Here is a 22,784-nt window from a genome sequence, read left to right on the forward strand (position 1 = left end):
AGATCAGGCCAGGACTGGAGACCCTATACTGTGCCCATCTCTCCAGACTTTCAGTGCTTGCTTCAGGTTCTTTGGAGTCATCAGTGACAGAGGCTACCAGCCCGTGCTCTTGCAGCCCTTGTGAATCTGTGTCCCTGTGTTTCTTCAGCATGTTCCCATTCTCTATTTGCCAAGTTTCCTGCCTTTCAGCATGCATTTGTGGTTCCTGGACTGCTTCATGTCCCAGCTGCTATGCTTTTCTGTCACAAGCTGCCTCAGAACACACCATCCCACTGTCTGTCCATCCACCTCCCCTATAGCTGTATCCCAGGCCAATGGCATACTGCCCATTCTAGGGCAACTGTGATCCAACCGTCACCATGGAGCCAATTTTAGTTCCCTCCTGATCTCTACTACCATATATATGTGTTAGTAGAGGGGTTCTCCATGCTTCTTTATGTCTGTCCTCTGTTCAACGACACATGTTTTCACCTGGATTTTTCTTCAAGAACAATCAGCTTGGTTGTAAAACCAGAATGAGAGGCAGGACATCTGTCTCCAATATAAACAAAGTAGTGCATTAAGGCTTTATAAATCTGCAGTGCGCCTACTATGTGCCCGTCTTTGGGCTGGGAGAAATGAACACAATGAAGAATTAAGATCAAAGAACATTTTTTAAAAATCTAACCATCCATCATCAAAGAGGCATGCAGAAACTACTCTGTTAATAGAGCCGGTCAACACATTCAAATTAATGACCTTCTCAAGAGAACCTTGTCAATAACTCAGTTCTGTTGCTGTCCGAAATGCAGGCCTGTTTCTTCTCGACATTCCAACAAGGTTCCCTGTTTTGTCCCTCATGCTGATGTAGTGAGAGATGTATCACGGGATACCAGCCTGTGTTATTGTGAAAGGCATCTTGGACCTTGTTCTGCTATTCAACTAACTTGTAAATTCTCTGGGCACTTGGCCTGAAGACATTCCCTGTCTGGGTCAGTATCTTACATGGGTTTGCAAAGACATTACATACACAGACTTACAGACAACAAACAAGCCTGTGGTTTGGCCTATTTGTTTTTCTAAGTTTTGCTCACTCTCCATGCAAGAAAGCCTCATGATGCTTGGTATATATTCCCTTGAAAATCAGATAAATCATACTTATGTTGTTGCTGTTGTTAATTTAAAAGAAAAAAAGATGCAGTAGAGAAAGAAGTCAAAATTGGGGGCAGGACAAGTCCTTGTATTATTAATAAGAGATTGCATCTTCTTGGCCATATTGTTTAATCCATTGTATCTGTGCTTAGATATTGGGGATTTGCTTTAAGAGTTGGGCACTCCTGCATGCTAACTGTTCTCATGGTTAAAAAATACATTATGTGCTTTTGGACCATAGCATTTGATAGTTTTCCATAATGAATCAAGAGAACCCATCAGTATTCAAACCCCAGCAGGACAGTGGTGCCCCAGAAAAAGAGCATTTCCAGTGACCTAGATGGGGGGAGGGATCAAGTTGAAACTGTTACATAACTGCAGCAAGAGGTTTGCAAGCAAAGAGCAAGGAGCTCCTAGATGCTGTGTAGTGCCTCAGGCAAAATCCAGGAAGGCTAGGTGTTTATTTTACCTTTGGTAGACAAACTTTGTTTGAATCAAGCTGAGGGAAACCATGGAAAAGATTGGAACTACAAGATGATAGAATGTATAACTGTGTTAGGCCACACATACAGTTGCAATTCTGAAAAATAAATCATAGGAGGTCAGCGTGACCAGTGAGTGGAACTTGAGAGGTTTGCTGGAGTAGCTGGAAGTTGGTAAGTTGAAGATAAGTAAGGTTGCATCAGAGGAGAAATGACTTAATTTCCTGGGGCTGCCATTACAAAGTACCACTGACTAGATAACTTAAGACCCAAATTATATTGCCTCACAACTCGAAAGGCATAAGCCCAAAATCAAGGTGTTGGCAGGGCCAGATTTCCTCTGAAAGCTGCAGAAGAGAAGCTTTCCTTGCTTTGTGCAGCTTCTGAGGTTTGCCAGCAATCCTTGGCCTCACTCTAGACTTTGCCTCTGTCGTCACACAGCCATCTTCTCCCCACTTGCCTCTGTCTCTTCACGTGACATTATCTCTCCCAAGAACACCAGTCATAATGGATTAAGGGCCCACCTAGTTGGAGGGAGCTCATCTTAATTAATTCTTTCTGCAATGGTCCTGTTTCCATTTGAAGTCACATGCTCAGGTTACAGGCAGACTTCGACATATCTCTTAGGGGGCGCAATTCAATCCACAATAAGTGGCAAGGGTTTACTCATGGCCCTTTCCAGTCTGTTCACCTCCAGACACCACCCTGGGGCAAAGAGTTCCCCATCTCTTTCTCTCCAAGGATCTTCAGCACCTGTTCAGGAAGGCTTCCCCTCAGCCTCTCTATGGCACAGCTGCCTGATCACTGCAAACTTGTGCTCCTGCAAAATACCAGCATGACCCTTTCAGCCCAAGCTCCTGACCTTCTACTTTGCCGGCTTTTCTCTCCTTTCAAATAGTCCAGTAGTACTTTGCTTCCTTCTCCTAGTCTACTAATCACATCCTTGAATTCACAATGCTTCGCAATTCCCTGGGCCCTACTTACTCAACTGCCATCTCATGGATAATATCAATGTACCCTCCCCCACTGAGAGCCTAAGTGCCCACCTTCAGTGAGGTTGACTCTTCAGACCATGGATCCACCTGCACAAGAAAACTAGAGAAAAGGCCTATGCACTTTTTTATTTTAAGACAATGTCATTTTAATCTTAGCTAAGTCTTAACACACATCTTATTCCCATTTGATTCCTTTTACCATTTCCACATCAACTCTGGACTCCTGGCTTTCCCACATCAAGCTCTGGACTCCTGGCTTTGGCTTCGCCCTGACTGTTGTGACCACTTGAAAACTGAACCAGCAGATGGAAGATTTCCCTCTATGTGTAACCAACTAGCTCAATAAATACATAAAATAAGTCAATAAACCAACCCCCTTACAAGTGGGGTTCCAATGCATTAGCTAAGGACTAGTAAGCAAGGAGAAAAAAACAGAGATTTTGAAGCAAAGCTGACCTATGTGCAAATCTCAGCCCTCATATAATGTGTGGCTCTAGGCAAGTTGTTTAACCTTCTCCTCATTTCTAAAATGAGGAATAGTTAAAACTACTTAACAGGGCTTGGGATAAAAATCAATATAATAATGTTCTCACAAAATACAAGATTCAATACATTTTATGTACTTACATTATAAGTGCTCAATAATAGTGGGCAGCTTCTATTTTCACCATAGCTTTGTGGAATTCAGCCTGTCATCAACCCTACCATAGATCTTCAGATGATCCCAGTCATTCTGCAACTTACAGCCTCACCCCAGGAGCAAATCCCAGCAGCTCCAAGTGGAGGGCTATGTGATCCAGGGTTGTTGCTGCCCTCCATGGAAACTTCAAAGTAGACTCCCAGTGGCCCCAAACACATAAGAGAACCACCATCTCACCAGGTCTCTGGGAATGAAAGGTGGGCCAACTGCTGAATGGAAGGATCTCCATGCCCACGTGTCCTTTTTAACACATCAGTTCTTCCAAAGGCCTTGAACATCATACAGACTCGCCTCACCCACAGCCCCACTGTGCCAGTGCTGGCTGGCACCCACGAGACAGCTGACAGGCTCAGTGTGATAAGCATGCTATTTTCTGAGACTGCACAAGAAATGTTTCATATTCCAGAGCTCATACAAATGGAAGATGCTGCTAAACAGCAGTGTCAGAAGGTTCTGTGTAACAGCATTATACATTCTGTAGGAAAATTATTTCTAAAAGCTTTTCCACTGACAGTTTCTTCAAAGAGAGACAATTATTCCTTTTGGAAGCTCCAATTGTGACAGATAAGCAGCTTAGACCTGCTGATGGGGTGACGGAGTGTTCCTTTACACTCTTATTCCTGTCATGAATTACTCCAAACCCTCAGCCTCCTAGACAAATCAAATCCAAAGTTTGGGCATTGGGCAGATTTTCTGATCCCAAATTGATGAGCTGCAAGAGCAAAAATCCATTTTTTAAATGAAAGGATATCTCTAGTTAGATGTTCATGAACCTAGCCATCCTTATTTCAATTGCCCTATCACCCATCATAGTCCTAATTCATCCAGGGACCAATGGGTCCCACTAAATTCAGGCCACCCAACACTTTAAAGGTAGGGAAAGTCTTACTGAGAAGTCTCAGCAGTAGCCAAACTAGGCAGCTCATCTTTTTCCTTGTTTTTTTTTTTTTTTTCACTTGGGTAGTAGGCACATAGGTTTTATCTTGCATAAAAACCCTTATATGACTGAGACATATCACTAGATATTGTCTCCATGAATGTAACAACATGTCAAGAAAAATGTCTTGTTAATCATCCGTGATCAATCTGGATACAACCCAGTCTGGGTCTTTTGTTTCTTCAGCTCTCTTTCTTGGTTATCCTAGCACATGGCTGCTATAGCATTTGGGGACATCATCAGAAAGAAGGGACCTTTCAATCTCCAGCATATTCACAGTGCTGGACATCTGATAAGTACAGTTTGCTGAAATATCTATTCACTGAACTCCATCCACTCCTCTCCTAAAAACTTGGCCCTTAGAACCACCTCTGATTTCTTCAGTTTCCCCAGATGAATACGTTGCAGGGTGAGCAACGCCATTTCTGCTCACAGATCCTTACATGACAGTGAGGGAATCTTGAGTGTAACAATATGAATTTCGGGCCCAGCGGCGTGGCCTAGCGGCTTGAAAGCCCCGGGATCCCATATGGGCGCCAGTTCTAATTCCAGCAGCTCCACTTCCCATCCAGCTCCCTGCTTGTGGCCTGGGAAAGCAGTCGAGGACGGCCCAATGCATTGGGACCCTGCACCCGCGTGGGAGACCTGGAAGAGGTTCCTGGTTCCCGGCATCGGATTGGCGCGCACCAGCCCGTTGCGGCTCAGATGGGGAGTGTATCATCAGACAGAAGATCTTCCTCTCTGTCTCTCCTCCTCTCTGTATATCCGACTTTGTAATAAAAATAAATCTTTAAAAAAAATACAATATGAATTTCAAAATTTATTTGCACACATTCCCATCTTTCATTACAGAAGCTTGACATGAGTTTAAGGCGTAAGTTTTTTGTTTGTTTGCTTGTTTGTTTGTTTTAATCTCACAGACTGTCATGCCCTTGCTGTCCTCTCTGTGGTTCTCCCACTAGCCTAGACTCTTGAGCTGTTTTCTTCTTTTCAAAGTCATAATACTTTCATTCTCCATTTCAAAAATACTCTAATCAGAGAAATTTCCCCCTTTAAAGTTTTTTACTTATTTATTTTCATTTTTATTTTAAAGTTGGAGAGACACAATAGCCTGGAGTTGGATCAGTCTGAAGCCTGAAGCCGGTGCTCAACCTGAGTCTTGCATCTGAGTTACAAAAATCTAACTGCTTGAACCAGCATCTGATGCCTCCCAGGGCACCTGTTAGCAGGAAACTGGATTGGGACCAGAGCCAGGACTCAAACTGCAGCACTTCAATGGAGAAGTCCCAAATGGCATCTTAAGCACTGCTCCAAATACCCTCCCCACGGAAAGGTACTGACGAGAATTCTATCAATTCACGACTTACATCATTTCCCCAGTTTCCCTGATCAGACAATTTCAACCAGTACTTCCTGAAATCCTTACAACTTTTATCTCTCCTTTTGCTTTTCCAACACATGGGCTCAGGAAGCCCGGGTCGCAGTCATGATGTAGGCTTTCCCCACTCCAAGCTCTTCCTACTCCCATGTCTTCTGTCACCCCTAACCAGAGTTGCCACCTCGGGGCTTTCACCCTCTACTCACTGCTTCTACTTGTCATTGACTTTACCAGTGTGGAAGTGTGAATAAACTAAGCTAAGCAGAGTAAGAGCTTTCCAGGACATTCCTGAGTGGAGCTACAAAGTTACTGTGGACCTCCTCAAACCCAGGTGCAATCAGTTGCAAATCATAAAGACCACATTCTTTCCCTGTGACATGCACTGAGCTTAAAATGGTGGGAAGGGGTGGGAACTGGGTTCAGTGGTTAAGACGTGGGTTGTCCTAGCTGTGCTCCCTGATCCAACTTTGCATTAATGCACTCCCTTGGAGGCACTCACTGGTTCAAGTATTCAAGTCCCTGTCACTTATATGAGACATCTAGATGGAGTTCTCAGATCCTGGGAAATAAATGGGAACTCTCTCTCTTTCAGTCTCCATCCCATTCTCTTTCTGTCTCTCAAACAAACAAAAAAATCAAACAGACTTGCATTTTTTTTTCAATTAAAATAGGGCTATTTTCTGTTTATTTTCCAGGTGCATTAGCAGGGAGCTGGATCAGAAATAGAGCTGTAACTGGCATTCTGATTCATGAGTGCCATCCCAAAGAGTGGCTTAACCTACTGCATCACAACACTAACCCCTGAAGAATATTTCTGTAGCATCATTTTATTGGTTGAATGAAAATGGATTTAAAAGAAAAACTCAAAGATGAAAATAATTTATGCTATTAAAACTTTACTAATTAGAATTGAGCCACAAGAGATAATGGTCTATACTGGAACTGATTACACTAAATTAATTGCCAGCCTAAAGAAGACCTAGCAAGGAAGGTGACAAATGTTATTGCAATTTAGATAAAGGGTAGTCTATATGAAGAGGACTGCTGATAATCATCTCTGGGCAACGGACTCAATCAGAAAATAGGAGGGTACTTCAAGAAGTTTGTGGAAAAAATTAAATAATAGATAATGTTGAACACATTACCCAAGAACACAGTAAAGAACCCTCATAGTCAACTCCCAGAAAGGGAGCCAGGGCAATGAATGACTTGACAGCAGTTTTTACTTTCTTCAGGCTCCCACTAATGCCTGCCATCAGTCAAGGTCTCCTGAACGCCTGGGAGCAAGGGAACCCATGGCAGCTGCCTAGAGTAGCTAGTCACTCACAGAGGGTGAAGAGTGTGAAAGTTAATTCGAGGAAAATAAAGGATACTCAGTTCTGTTCATAGAAAATAGAGTTCAAAATACACAAAGCAACCCAGGGGCAACAGAGAAAATGCAAGGAGACAGAAATGCCATCATTAAATCTTTACAGAGGTGAGAGAAGATACTCTGGCAGGGGAGCGGCCCTCAGTGATACCGCAGGCTAGTCCTCTGACTGCAGCATCTGCATACCATATGGGCACCAGTTCGAGTCCTCACTACTTCACCTCTGATCCAGATCCCTGCTTGTGGCTTGGGGAAGCAGCAGAGGATGGCCCAAGTCCTTGAATCATTGCACCCATGTGGGAGATCCAATGCTAACTATGTTACACTAGATAAAAGCAGTTTACGATTATGTCAGATAAGAAGACTTAAGAACTATTGGAGAACGGTAGGTACCATGGCATAGTAGGCTAATCCTCTATCTGTAGTGCCAGCATTTCATATGGATTTCAGTTTGAGTTCCAGCTGCTCCACTTCCCTATCCAGTTTCCTGTTTAAGGCTTGGAAAGTAGCAGAGGGAGTCTCATGTCCTTGGGCCCCTGAACCCACATGTGAGACCCCAAAAAGTTCTTGGTTCCTGGCTTCAGATCAGCTCTACTCTGGCCATTGCCAGAGTGAACCAGCAAATAGATTTCTCTGTATCTCCTTCTCTTTGTAACTCCACTTTTTAAATAAAACTAAATTAAATCTTTTTAAAAAACAATTACATAAAAACTTTGATTCATAATTATTAAAGTTGAAAGTACAAGTTAACAATTTTGATCTTCCATGTTAAGGACATTAGTTTCCACATATAATTTTTGGTGAGTTAGAATATCTGCCAATTCATTTATCCCTCTAGGCCTTGGAAAGCTATAACTATTTTGAATATAAGCTGGAGAAAATCAGAACACACCAAGTTCTATATTCCTCATAAAAGTATGATAGCTCCAAAATGTTGAGTACTCCAAACAGAAATCCATTAGTAGCAAATAGGTACCAGGTAGAGAATCAAATGAGAAGACAGGATTTGAGAGTAGGATGCAAAAAGATGAATGAAGCTTGGAGTGAGTGTCCAAGTAGGTTGAATATTTTCCAAAAATATCAGTAAGTCAGCATTGACCTGATACTAAAAGAGGAAAAAGGAACCAACTAAAGGAAATTGAAACTGCAGGCCATTATCATTCATAAACATGGAAATAAAAATCTCCTAAAATAGTGTGTGTGTGTGTGTGTTAGTTTTGGAAAAATGCCCCATGGTTGTATTATTTAAGTTTCTCTGGAGAAACACACACACATATGCACATGTGAAAAGATCCGTTCACAAGGAAGACAGGAATTCTGATGATGTGCCAGCCAGTGATGTAATTCAGTCAGATTCTAAAGGGCTGGAGGAGGCCCATGTCCAAGAACAGGAGAAGGTGAACACCCCAGACAAAAAGCAGAGAGAACATTTGCCCTTCATCTGCCTTTTTGTTCTATTCAGGCCCTCAAAGGATTGTATGTATCTGGCCACAGTGTCTGGGGTAGCTTTTCTTTACTCAGTCTACAGATTCAAACTCTAATTCTGGGCCTGGTGGTGTGGCCTAGAGGCTAAAGTCCTCGCCTTAGATGCCCCGGGATCCCATATGGGCGCCGGTTCTAATCCCGGCAGCTCCACTTCCAATCCAGCTCCCTGCTTGTGGCCTGGGAAAGCAGTCGAGGATGGCCCAAAGCCTTGGGACCCTGCACCGGCATGGGAGACCTGGAAGAGGTTCCTGGTTCCTGGCTTCGGATCGGCGCAGCACCAGCCATTGTGGTCACTTGGGGAGTGTATCATCGGACAGATCTTCCTCTCTGTCTCTCCTCCTCTCTGTATATCTGCCTTTCCAATAAAAATAAATAAATCTTAAAAAACAAACACTAATCCTTCCCGGAACACATACAGACACACTAGGAAATAATGTTTTACCAGCCATCTGGGCCTCCCTTGGACCTGTCAAGTTGACACATGAAATCAGCCATCACAATAACCAAACTGAATTTATGAAAGAAGACAGTAATGATTTGACATTCAAAATCATTCAGTGAAATTCATTATTATCAAGAGACATAAATTGGCAAAACAACACTTGACTGTCAGCTCAACAGATGCAGAAAGAACTTAGTAAACTTCAACACTGATTTGTGGTAAATAAACAAACCACCTCTCAGTATACTTGCAACTTGACAAATGACTTCTTCAAAGGTAATGAATTGTCCACATTATTTTAGCAGTAAAAACATTCATCACTTTTCCCCAGGATGGCTGGGGAAAAAAGCAAATACATCTACTCTTATACTATCCAACACAGCACTGGAGTACTTAGCCAACACAATAAGTAAAGAAAAGCAAAAAGACATGGGTGGGAGAGGAGGGATTTAAAGTGCTTATTTGCAGATAGTATGATCACATACATAGAAATTCCTAGGAGTCAACCAAAAGATTCACAAAACAACTAAAATTTGAATTTAGCAAGCCATCTTTATTTTTTTAAGATTTTACTTATTTTCATTGGAAAGACAGATTTACAGAGAGAAGGAGGAACAGACAGATCTTCCATCTGCTGGTTCACTTCCCAAGTGGCCTCAATGGCTGGAGCTGAGTCAATCCGAAGCCAGGAGCCAGGAGGTTCCTACATGTCCCCCATGCAGGTGCAGGGTCCCAAGGCCATCCTTGAATGCTTTCCCAGACCACAACAAGGGAGTTAGATGGGAAGTGAAGCAGCTGGGACACAAACTGGCACCTTTATGGGATCCCGGTGCATGCAAGGTGAGGATTTAAGCACTAGGCTAACATGTCAGACCCTCCAACTATCTTTAATGTTTTGTTGGATAAGGGAGCTCTTGGAAGACAAGTATTTTTGCCTTATTTGCCATAGAGCTTGGCACATAGAAAATACCAGAAATGTGTTGGTCATAAGTTACCAGGTCCTTCAAAGGGCATAATACTGCTCTAAGTCACAATGAGAGTACAACTTAAAACAGATATATTCTCCCTTCACCCTTAGTTTTGGATCTACAGAAAGGTCTCAGTAGCCACACCTTCCAGTGGGGCAGACGGCAGCCATGACCAGGCTCCAGGAAGAGCCTGCTGGAAGGATGAGAACGATGAGGTCAGCTTTGCCTCCCCTTCTTGCCGTAGGTTAACAGGTCATAATTAAGAAAAATGTTGATCACTATAATTCCTAAATCAGGAAGATACTAGTAAGTTTCAAAGTAATCCAGCAAGTCAATTCTTGCCTCTGATTTTTAAAAAAACTATCATTTTAGGCAAAGTTTACATAGTTGATCAGGGTGGGAAGAATCCAGGGCTAAGGAGAACTGGGTGTGCTCAATGTTTCCAAACTTTCTCTTTCTTCTTCCCATTTCTGGATGAGGGAGGAGATAAGGGGAGAAGTCACACCAAGCCTCCCAACCTTCCCACTGCCAGAGGATGGGGAACAGTCACCCAGTATCAACCCCGGGTCCCAACGTGGTGCACACTCCAAGGGTTCTGCCCTAGTGGATGTAATAATTCTGAAATGCTTTCAGTCTCACTGATCTATGGATGAGGAATCCCTTCCAATGCCCATTGGCTGACACAGTCAACCTTAAAGTCTCCATTTGCCCGGATATTTGCTGTCATCCTTTGGCTGGGGTAGTTGTCCCTATGTTTTGCTCTCTATTCTCTGCTATGGTAGCAGATGTTCTCTGCAGGTCCCAATGGGCTGCCATGTTCTCTATGTGCACCATGGTCTGCTGTCCAGCACTCCATCCTTTACACTGCGGAGGACCAGTTCTCATAGACAGGCCCATGGGACTGGGTCAGGTGACCCAGACCCAGGCCCTGCCGGATCCCAAACCCCTGGGGCTCATGGATCCAGCCCCCCATTCTTTCCTCTGATTTAAGGGAGAGTTTACTATGGACATAGGGAGGCCCATGTTATGAGGTTTAAAAAGAAAGAATTTGTTTTCTTGCTTAACTTCGTTATGATTCCAGAATTCATTTTCAGCCATTGTTGGGGAACATGATGGAATTAAAAACAACTGGACTTGAACTTCACTCTCAACGCACATCATTTTCAACCTCAGCCAAACTGAATAAAATGAAAAATACAACACCCCAAGCCATTAAAAAATTATTTTTTAAATTCCACGCACATAAACACCAGAACTAATTCACCTCTCTGTTTCCAATCAAGAAGTGATTTGGGAAGTCAGCAGGTAAACATCTATAATTGCTCCTCTCATTCTAACTAGGAGACTCTTCCCTTTATAGCTACAGTTGTGAATGCAAAGAAAATGCCAAAGTTCAAAAAAAGAGTTTCTAAGATAACATGCATGCTTCAAAACCTCCTGGGAAAATTGAAGCACATCATCACAGTGCACTATGTTTTTTTTCTGAGCAGTCTCAATATTCTTCTAGTTTGTTATATTAGAATTGCTATTCTCTTTCCCTGCCTTTGAGGATACAGCAATGCTCAGACCAAAAAACAAAAACAAAACAAAACAAAACAACAACAACAACAACAACAAAAAACCTCCAAAGGACCCAGAAGGGTGATTTTTTTTTCTTATAGCTTTTTAAATGTTATAAAGCAAAACATAGCCAGTTATCTTTACCTTCTGAGTGGTATCTGACAAGTTTCAGGGATGCTTATGTAATTCAAGAAAACTACTTTGGAAGCAAACTGACCAGGCTGAGTGCTTCTAGAACAAACAGATATGGGTTCCACTCTGAGCTCTGTCCTGTGTGGCCCGGGTCAAGCAGCTTAGCCTCACTAAGGCACAGTCTCCTTTTCTATGAAAATGCATTATGCTCAGTGAAAGAAGCCAATCTCCAAAGGGCAAATAGCATATGCTATTTCTGATATAAGGCAACTTTCACAAAATAGAAGATCAATAGATACATAAACATGTATATACATATATTCTCACAGATGAAGTGTACATTGGAGACTAACATATTGGGAAGTGAAGAGATGTTGCAGTATGTATCCCTACCACCAAATAAAAGGAGGACTCCCAATGAAGCTATTAAATACACCTTGACAATAGGACACTAGACTATCTACCATTGTCTATACCTTCAGTGTCATGATATACTGAAATAGAATAATGATGGACTTGTGACTGCTGTTGAATGACCAAACTACTGTAATAAGGAGGAAACGAGAGGAAATTGAGGAGGTGAAGAGAATTTCTGTGCCTATGGAACTGTATCATAAAAAATAGTAGCAATAAAAAAGAATTGCATCTATAAAAATACAGTTGTGATAATTAAAGTAAGATAACAATCTGAGCCTGACATTCAGTTAACCTTCTGTAAAGATATCCATAAGAAGATAAAGAAAATAGGATCAAAGAGGAAAAGTGGGTGAAAGTGAGGAAGGAGAGAAATGAATAAAAATTAGAGAAGCCAGAGGAGGCTACAGGAAGAGAGAAAGAGGGAAGGTGTATTTGAAATGAAGCCATCCCAAATTAAAGATTTCAGAAATCAACTGAACATGCACCTTGGCTGTGATCTGCATCATCAGGAAAGTACTGGTACCAGGATTGTACAAATAATTCTGAGTTTCACAGATATTCACTAAGTTGAGGCTGACTTAAGGGACCTTCAGTTTTCTATGAGTTGATACTCCATCATGACCTTAGAGAGAAAGCTGCTATTTAATAGGGTTGTAGGGGGAATACAAAAAAAAAAATATAGTGATCCCTGGGCTTCAGAAAAAGTTATGAAATGTCCATTTAATTCATGAACAAACTCCGGGGCCGTTTATTCTTTTGCATGTATGTCCCACCAATTGGACTGTACTCCTTAAGGGCAGTTTTTGTCTTTGTCACTCCACTTCCTGGCACCAGGAAATCTCAATAAAGTTTGCTAGAAATAAGCCAGTTTGATGCTCTGTGAACCTCAGTACAGAAAAGCCAGAAAAGATTAAAAATAGGTCTCCATCCTGCAGCAATCAATACAACCAAGCTGCAAAGGACAAATGCAAAGGATGCTGGCTTGCAAAGACTTTGCAGATTTTCTCAGCGTGCGCTACCTGCAAAAATATCCTTGGGGACCAGGGGAGTGTAAGGGCCTTATGAAAAGTGCAGTTGGTTCATAATACTCTCAGGGGCTGGGGCTCCCGAATGGAGCAGGTGTGACAGGAGGCCTAGAAAACGCTGGCCTGGGGAACCCTGTGGTAAGCCAAATAAACCTTCCGGGAGAACTTGCACAACAACTTCATTTTCCAGACAAAAAAAAATTCACAGCCTACACAGTTGAAATCATTTCCCCAGGGCGCCTCAGCACATTGAGGCCTCAGGACTGCAGAGTACAACTTACAGCTACCTATGTGATTCCATGGAAACTTTGTGTAGGAAAACTCCAGCCATTAATGGCACATTCACCTCCAAGACTCCTGTACTGCATCAAAGCACCACTGCCCATTTTTGATGACTCCACAGCTACTGAGACTTTCAAACCCCATCTCCCCTGGTGCTGGCTTTAGCACTTTCAGTCCCTCTATAAAAGCTATAAGAATTACAATTCTCGTCAATAATTGGAGCCACCAGAAACAGACAAATGCATATCACATCTATTTAAAAGGCATTCTGAATGCTTTGCTATCACACGCACACAAAAGCGGCCCTCTGACACCCTGCCCCAGCCTGTCTGCTCATCCCTCCATAAACTATGCACACACTTTGCCCCAGAAATCCTTCTCCTGGTCTTTGCTTGGCCTGCAGTCTTATCTTCCCTAGCTCCCATTTTACCACTTTCTTCATCTACTCAATCATCAAGGCGGATTTTTTTAAGCTTTACTTATTTATTTGAAAGGCAGAGTTGCAGAGAAAGAGAGACAGGGAGAAAGAGAGAGAGAGCTTCCTTCTGCCAGTGCACTCCCCTGATGTTCACAATGGTCAGAACAGGGATAGGCCAAAACCAGGATCCAGGAGCTTCATTGGAGTTTTTCCCATGAGTGAAAAAGGTCCAAGCACTTGGGCCATCCTCTGCTGCTTTTCCCAGGCCGCGAGCAGGGAGCTGGATTAGAAGTGGAACACAAAATAGGTTCCATATGGGATATTGGTGTTGCAGGATGAGGCTGTACTCAAGACAACACAAAGAGGCTGATATTTTTTGAGATTTATTTTTATTATTCACCTGAAAGAGTTATACAGAGAAAAAGGGAAAGACAGAGAAATCAATCCTTCATCTGCAGGTTCACTCCCCAAACAGCTCAGAAGATTCGAATAGCTTCATCTTGGTCCCATGACCATCTCCTGTATTCTTCTTATGCCATCAACTTCATTATTACAATTTCCATTATGTGGAATTTCTCAGGCCAAAGCCAGGAGCCAGGAACTTTATCTTATTATCTTCATTCTACATCTCTCATGCAGATATTGAGAGCTCATTTTCCACTGCTTAGGCCATCCTCACTGCTTCTCTCAGGACATTAGCAGGGAACTGGATTGGAAGTGGAGCACTTGGGACTCGAATCAGTGTCCATGTGGGATTTTACTTTCTGCACCACTATGGCAGCCTTGGTTGTAAACTTTTTTTTTTAAAAAACAAAGGCAATTTTAAGAAAGATTAATATGAGCAAAAGAACAGTTGGGATTTGAGATTCCTCGGTAAGGTGTTCATGTAACCACCTGGTCAAGATGATGTGGAAAGACCACCCTGCCAGCACTGAACTCCCAGCACCTGGGGAGAAGATGGAGAGAGGGATATGGCTGTCATGGCTATTGTTTAAGAGTACATACATCAGTGCTTTCAGATTATTTTTATGTAATATTTTATCCTCAAACAAAGCTTAAGATTTCTGGGGGCATGGTTTGGCAATCACACGATTCTGAAAAATCACATCCGTATGGATGAAGGATAAAAAAATGCACAATGGCACCTGAAATAGAAACAATTTTTTCAAAAACATGCATTAGAGGAAAAGCAACAGCATTTAAAAATAATTTCATGCACCTATGATCACTAAAATAATGAGCTGGCAGCTATGACAATGTGCTATGAGAAGTAGAATGTTCCATGTCTATGAGGGCGGAGTGCACGTAGAGATGTAGCAGGAGGCTGAAGACCAACCGCCTTTTTCAAAACCACAGCTCATCACAAATCACTCCTGCAGAACACATTTGTAAAACATCAAATGAGCAGAAAGCACAAAAGGATGAATTACTAAAGACTTATACTTAAAGAGCTTAGAACCAATAAGGGGAGTCAGACATTCCCACAAAGCCTAAACTCAACAGCTGTTGATTTAGCACTTTCCACATCCTACAGTTTTCTAGAAAGTAAAATCAAATAGATGAAAGAAGACAGGCTCTATTGCCCAGGTACTTACATTCTGAGGGAAACAAGCAATGTGCATGAAATGATTTGCATACCATACAAGTAAATGCTTTAGATGATGAGGTACGTCATACCCTGAAATAATTCATGGGGAAAGAAGAGTTGGAGCCTAAAATGATGAGTGAGGGAGGAAGTTAAGAAACTGGGGGAATCCTTGTCCTGGATCTACAGAAAGATAGAGTAAGGAGCCTTAAGATAAAAAGCACATAGAGAAGAACCCTAAGATTAAAACAACACATGCAGAAGGCAGTTACATGACTGACTTGGAGTTCAGAAGTCTGTTCGTAACTGCTTAATCAAGCCACACTGCCTCTACTGCAACGTCCCAAATGGGTGCCAGTTCACATTGCATGTACTCCACTTCGGCCCCAGCTCCCTGCTAAGGTGCCTAGGAAAGAAGCAGAGAATGGCTTGAATGCATGGGCCCCTTATTCATGTGTCATTCATGTGGGAGATACAATGAAGCTGCTGGCTTTGGCCTGGTCCGACCCCAGTCATTGCAGCCATTTGTGGAATGAACCAGTGGATAGATTTCTTAGTCTCTCTGTTTCTTCCTCTCTCTCTAACTTTGCTTTTCAAATAAATAAAATAAAATTTAGAAGTTTTTTCAGGCCATTTGTTTGCCTGTGGCATCTATCAATCATTTGCAAAAACAACATGACCCACATATCCCCGATGCCAGGCCTCATCATCTTAGTAATATCCACAAACAAGGATGCAAGTAATGCTTCGTCTCTTTATGTAAGGATCTCAAATCCATGCCCATCTCCAGGACCCCAGGATTCCAAAGACACAATAATCATGGTAGACCTAACTGAACACGCAGGATTTTTTTGCTCTGAATTGTTCTTAGTGATTCTATACAACTACCAAAAATGAGGCCTTTCTGCTTTTTTTTTATTTTTTGTCAATATAAACAAGAGTAACCCTCTTTCACAAACTGGGAAGGGAATATGCCTACCCTTCCTCCTATTCAACAATAACTCAGAGGCAGTTAATGGGATTTTCTTTCCTTCCCTGAGCTCCCAAAGTCATCCATTCAGCCACAAAAATTTCCACCCAATTTACAGTTTTTCAGACAGGCATGGTAAGGATGAAAATGGTTTAGTAATGGGAGTTGCCATAAAACTTATAATTACAGAACTTGCTACAGCTGGGGTCTGTGCAGTTGGTGTAGATGACATGAAGGTGTGAAGAGACTCACTCCCCTGTTTGACAAGGCCTAGAGGAGTTTCCAGCTGTTTGGCAAGGCCCGGAGGTTGTCTCTCCGACCACCTTGATGCAGTCTCACCCCCTGTTTGCATGGACACTCAACCACCTCACTAAGAATTCTGTAATCTATTAAGACATTGTTGTTTGCCCCTGTGAGATGGGTTTTGCAACCCATCTGAGCTTGGGAGTTAATGTCACTGATAATGTCTTGCTGAGTGGGCCTTTAACAATTTACACACAGGAGCACAATTAAGCCCATGCCATTTCTAGACACCTTATTGTGTGCCTAACCACTGCCTCAGAATCTGGCCCAGACATGTAGCACACCTTCGGGGAAAGGGCTTAATAAATATCCTGAATATTGGTAAAAGTGATGGAAGTATGAGCTGAAACTACTATGCAATAAATACAGTTACTATGAGCTTAAAGGTTACCTTGTTTTTGCAATTTCTTTGGAGTAAAGGAAATGTAGCTATTTTAGCCTTTTTTTATAACTTTTTGGCTACAGGAATTAAAGGATGCTTTTATTAATATTATGGAGATATGCTTTTAGCTATTCTTTGATTATTTATGGCATTATAGAGCCTGTAATTGTAAGGGGAATTTAATATTTGAAACTTTTGTCTTGCATTTCTACGTTTTTTCCCTTGTAACATATTTCTCCCATTAAATGATGGGCAAGTTGTAGAAACAGAAATGTAGTAGGAATGTATTACTGCTTAGTAGGTAATCGTATGTGCCTTGGCCTTGGAGTCCTGGCTGTCACTCAATGGCCACTACTGAAGAATGAATAATGGCTTGCTTTGAAGAAAATGATTATGGTAACTTACAAAATTATCTTTAAGAGCACCTGGTTGACCATGAAGTAAAAAATAAAATAATCAAACATCTGTGCATACTCACTTGGTCATGAAGTAAAAATAGAACAATCAAACGATTGTGCAGAGGCATGCAATGTGTTTGAGTAAATAAAAAGGACAGCTTCTTGTTGAGCTGTTACAAGAGAGCACCAAGTGACAGTGTCGTGTTTTTCCTTTTCGCCAACGCCACACACCCTTCTCGAGCTCCAAACTCGGCTGGAGCTGGCCTCCAGCAGCCTTTGTGCCTTTTTTTTGTCAATATAGACAAGAGTAACCCTCTTTCACAAACTGGGAAGGGAATATGTCTACCCTTCCTCCTATTCAACAATAACTCAGAGGCAGTTAATGGGATTTTCTTTCCTTCCCTGAACTCTCAAAGTCATCCATTCCCATTCAGCCACAAAAATTTCCACCCAATTTACAGTTTTTCAGACAAGCAGGGTAAGGATGAAAATGGTTTAGTAATGGGAGTTGCCATAAAACTTATAATTACAGAACTTGCTACAGTGAACACCATAATGGACTATTTGTTTAAATAAAATATCCAGTAACTCTCTTTGAAAATAAATAATGTGTTCTATATCCCATTTTCCCCTGAATGTACTCAAAGAGCATTTCTGCACAATAATGGTTCATCTATTTGGTTCTGGCACACCAGCTGCAGCAGCTGTCACAGCGACCTCCACCTTGTTCAAGTACTCCCAAGCAGATGCAAAGCATTGCCCAGTATCATAACCCAGCACTAGCCAGCGATACAACAAATTCATTCTCATAAGACCTAGCAGCCAAACTTGTATCTCATCTTTCAGAGACACCCAGGGCAGACCAAGGGAAAAGCTAATTTATCCCAGAGTGACTTTGAGAACAACTTTTCCCTGACTTCGTTCTTACATCTGTGAAGTCAAGGAGTTGATTCATCATATCTGCAAGCTCTGAATCTCTTAATCTTCTAACACTCTGTGTGTGTGTGCATGTGAATGTGAGAGAGACACAGAAACAAAGAAAGAGCCTCCATCTACTGGTTCAAATCCCAAATGGCCACAAAGGCCAGTCCTGGGCCAGGCCAAACCCTGGAGCTTGGAATTCCATCCAAATTTCCCATGTAAGCAACAGAGACCCAAACACTCAGACCATTTGCTGCTGCTTTCGCAGGTGTATTATCAGGGAGTTGAGTCAGTAGTAGAACTGCTTGATCAAGTACTACAATATGCAATGCTGCCATTGCAAGTGGTGGCTTAAGCCACTGTGCCACAAACATCAGACCCAGGGCTATAATTAAATTCAGACTCAAGTTGTTAGACAAAATGAGCACAAAATCATTTTGTCCTTCATGAAATTCTTCATTGAAGAGGAAGAGGAATTTCCTCTCAAAATCCTTCCTCTCTTCTTTCTCTCCACTATTCTATTTTCTAACTGATAGTAGGGAGATGTACTTTGAGGCCTGAAGACACTTAGGAAGAGGGAAAGAACCATTTTCATTTTTCCTTCCTATTGTTAGCCAACTATTAATTGTCCCCTCAGGAAAAGGGGCATTAAGAGGATTAATTAGTTAATCTCTGTGAAGTGCTCTGAAGAGGAGGAATGTTATGCATTGTCCTTAGGAAATTAATGCTGGACCAATTTTTACACCCACGAATAAAACTTCAGATTCAGAGCACATTTCAAGATTTAAGATCACTGAGAGCAGTAAGGAACATGGCAGTGGGTAGGGAGGAGCGATGGACAGAAGGGAGTGATTCTATTTTGCTTAATTTGGACATCAGGGAAATCCAACCAAGAGAAATAGGATATGAATCAAACACACCAGCAACAAGGAACTTGAAAGTACACATGTTTTGAAAGGAGACATGAGTGAAATAAAAGTAAGGAACATGTAGCTTGCAGATTAAAAAAAATCCAGTGAGGGAAGGTGCCCAGGTGCCAGCTCTAATGGGGACCCTGTGAAAGATGGGCACTGTGTTCTGTTTTCCAAAGCCTTCTGCAAATTTCTCCTTCAAAGAGCAATCTGTCCCCCACAGCCCAGCATCCTACAACCTGCAGCAAGGAGAGATTTCAACAATGGGTTCATTACGAAGCCCTCAGGAGAAATTCCACACCCCTTGGAAAACGTCAAGCCCCATGAAAAACACGGAGTCCAGGGTGCTGCCTGCTATAGGGAGAGTGACAGTTTTTCTTTTCTTCCCAGCACAAAGACTTGAAACCTGGGCAAAGTGACATACAGAACTGAGGCCTTTATGCTACGGATTCAGGCATGAAGCACGACAATACTGGCATTCTTCCTGTAGATGTGAAGGAAAGCTTGGGGCTAGCTGTTCCCTGGGATGCCTCTCGCAAAGTGTCTAGCGTCCCTGTCATCTGAGTTACAGTTCTGATTGGTGCTGCCGTTAAAGCTGCAGAGGACTGAGGATGGACAGCATGCTCTGAATCATCTCCTGGCAGCAGCCTCTGCTATTAAAGACCCTCACTTGGCAAAGGAGGTTGTACGTCTCTCCTATTACAATGCATTTCATCAAGTAAATATTGGTGTATGGTCCACAAAGAGCTCTAAGTAATTTCACACTGTGTGAGCAGGTAATGTCTGTCAATCAACTAAGGTTCTCCTGGGACCCAAAAAGAAGAATTCATACAAGCCCATCCATTTAGATGGATTAGACAATGTAATGACCTACTGTCCCTTTTATAGGATGCACATGGAAGAACCATTGCTATCCAGGGTAAGAGGAAGTAGAGCGGAAAGCTGAGGCCTCCCTGATCAGGCTTTTGACTTTGTAATCTTGGAGTCGTTATTTAACCATTTGAAAACATGAAGTTATAAGTTGCAAAGTGGAAATGCTGATATTATCTACCTCTTGCCAGTGTGGCTACCTGAAATTAAACATGAAAACAAGCCTCAGTGCAGCACTTATATTCAATAAATGTTCATATTCTACTGGTATTTGAATTCTTAGTGCATTGTTAATTCTACCTGCAGTCAGGAGGGAGGGGAAGCTATGCAGTGATAACCAAATCCCACACCAGAGAGCCTAAATTCATGCCAAGGCTCCAGTGCTGATGCCAGATCCCTGCTAGTGCACACCCTAGCCAGCAGCAGAGGGTGGCTCAGGCAGTTGGGCAGAATTCCTAGCACCTAGGCTCATGCAGACATCTGGGAAAGAAACTGGCAGTTGGAGGATTTCTCAATCTCTCTTTCGTGAATAAACATTTCTTTAAACTATGAAGAGCCCGGCATGACAGCGTAGCAGTTAAAGTTCTCGCCTTGAATGTGCCCCAGGATCCCATACAGTCACTGGTTCTAATCCCGGCTGCTCCACTTTCCATCCAGATCTCTGGGAAAGCAGTCCATTACGGCCCAAAGCTTTGGGATCCTGCATCTGCTTGGGAGACTCGGAAGAGGCTCCTGGCTTCAGACTGGCTCAGTTACAGCCACTGTGGCCACTTGGGGAATGAACCATTGGATGGAAGATCTTCCTTTCTGTCTCTCCTCCTCTCTGTATATCTGCCTTTCCAAATAAAAAAAAAAATAATAATAAAAATAAGTAAATACTAAATAAACTATCAAAATGTGGTTCTTTAACCTTAATGCAACACTTTTTCATATTTCCATATTCCCTTATAGCTGCTGTCTGTAAGTCAACACAGAGCACACATTTATAATTATGCTATTGATACAATTTTTGGTCTTATACTGTGGGTTATATTATGTGATCAACAGTTTTGTGTCCTGTTCATTGTTCATGTCATTTCATAATTACCGTATAGAAAGGCTCCTCCTGGGGCTGGGAGCAGACCTTTTAAGGGAATTTGAGGCAGTTGCCTGTTAGGGCACAGCTCCTGCTGCTGAGTGTGAGACATGGCCTGGGAGCAGGGCAGGGTCAGGCTGGGCTGCAGCACCTATTAACAGATGTGTGGACTGGGTCGGGACAGGCCAGGCTGGACCAGTCTGCAACACACACTGGTATGAACAAGAGGCAAGACAGGGTGCAGGCCAGTTCAGGTTGGGCCACAACATCACCAGTTCACATAAAGTCTGGGGCTAAGAATGAACCAGACTGAGCTAGGCTGCTGAACCTACCAGTGAGAGTTGGAGCTGGGGGGCAGGCCAAGCTAAGCCAGGCTACAGCAACTGTGATCACTCCCCTGCTAGGCTGCAGCCTCCACTGGTGAGCACAAAAGCCAGGGCTAGCAGTAGACCAGACTGAACAAGGCCACAGCACCCGCTGGCATATGTGTGGGTTGGGTCTGGGGGAGGGTCAGGCTGAGTTAACCCACAGTACCCATGGCTGTGTGCAAGAGCCAGATGGAATGTGAGCCAGCCCACAGCACATGCCAACACACACAAAAACTGGAGCTATGGCAGGCCTGGTGAAGATTACTGTGGGTCACCCTGACCTGGCCACAGTACCCATTGGTTTGCATGAGGATTGGGCCCATGGCAGACTGGGCTGGGTTTGGTTGCCACACTTATCACTTTGCATGCTAGCGCTTAGAGTGCAACTGACCAGGCAGCTGCATCCACTGGTATGTGCACTGGCTGGTGCAGGTGACAGGGTGAATCTGACACTGCATTGATGCTGCACACAAGAGTCAAGTCTGAGGTCACCCCAGGCAAGGTATCTTGGGGGACTCCCCAACTAGACTGCTGAACTCAAACCCTGGCCACAGGAAAAATCCCAAGGTAGGTGTCTGGCCTTGGAATACACGTGTGGGATTGTGCCTCCTCAGTTGCAGATGCCTATGCAGTACACAGCATGCCCAGAAGCACAGAGGGGACATGACAGCCACCTCATCTAGGTCAACAGAGGACATGAAGTGCCTCGTCAGAGGATGGAAAACAGAACAGTTTGGCCATCTTGCCTGGCCAAGCTTTGCAGCAAGTGTCTGGGTCTGTGGGTGCATTAAGGTGATTTCAGTCAGCCATTAGACCTTGGTACAATGAAGCCAATAAGGTCTCAGAACTATCAAAGTTACTCAAGTAACACCCTGGGAACACACTCCCAACATTAAGGTACTAAGGCATCATTAAATGACTGTCCCTCATATCTAGGTATTGATGTAGTTTGAGAACAAGGAACACATGCCTCCCCCTCCTCTCCAGCAGACACAGAAGAAAAAAAAAAAAGCTGAGTATTTGTCCCACCACCTTTCTCCACTACTGACCCTCCCCTCCCCAATCTAGTCAAAGGCCCACATGGGCATGCACACCCCTCTCAACTATGTAACCAATAATAAAAATAATTTTAAATGTCATGTATTTTAAAAAGAGCCAGATCTGAGCAGATGGGTCACTAAGTGTCCAAAAGCCATCCTTTGCTTAACTTAGACCACATCACAGACTTAGACTGCACCTGTGAGAACTTGTCCCAGTCTCCACATGAAGTAATAAAACCA

At 42.8% G+C, this 22,784-nt stretch overlaps 1 long non-coding RNA gene across 1 annotated transcript; it reads left to right on the forward strand.

The window, feature by feature from the left end:
• Positions 1-374: 374 nt before the first annotated feature.
• On the forward strand, positions 375-20,103 carry LOC131482504 (uncharacterized). The gene is made up of 4 exons (XR_009247055.1): positions 375-551; positions 3,282-3,505; positions 5,339-5,578; positions 19,582-20,103. It is a non-coding gene; the product is annotated as an uncharacterized LOC131482504 (long non-coding RNA).
• Positions 20,104-22,784: the final 2,681 nt, after the last annotated feature.

This window comes from Ochotona princeps, chromosome 18, assembly GCF_030435755.1.
Source record: "Ochotona princeps isolate mOchPri1 chromosome 18, mOchPri1.hap1, whole genome shotgun sequence".
Taxonomy (NCBI): domain Eukaryota; kingdom Metazoa; phylum Chordata; class Mammalia; order Lagomorpha; family Ochotonidae; genus Ochotona; species Ochotona princeps.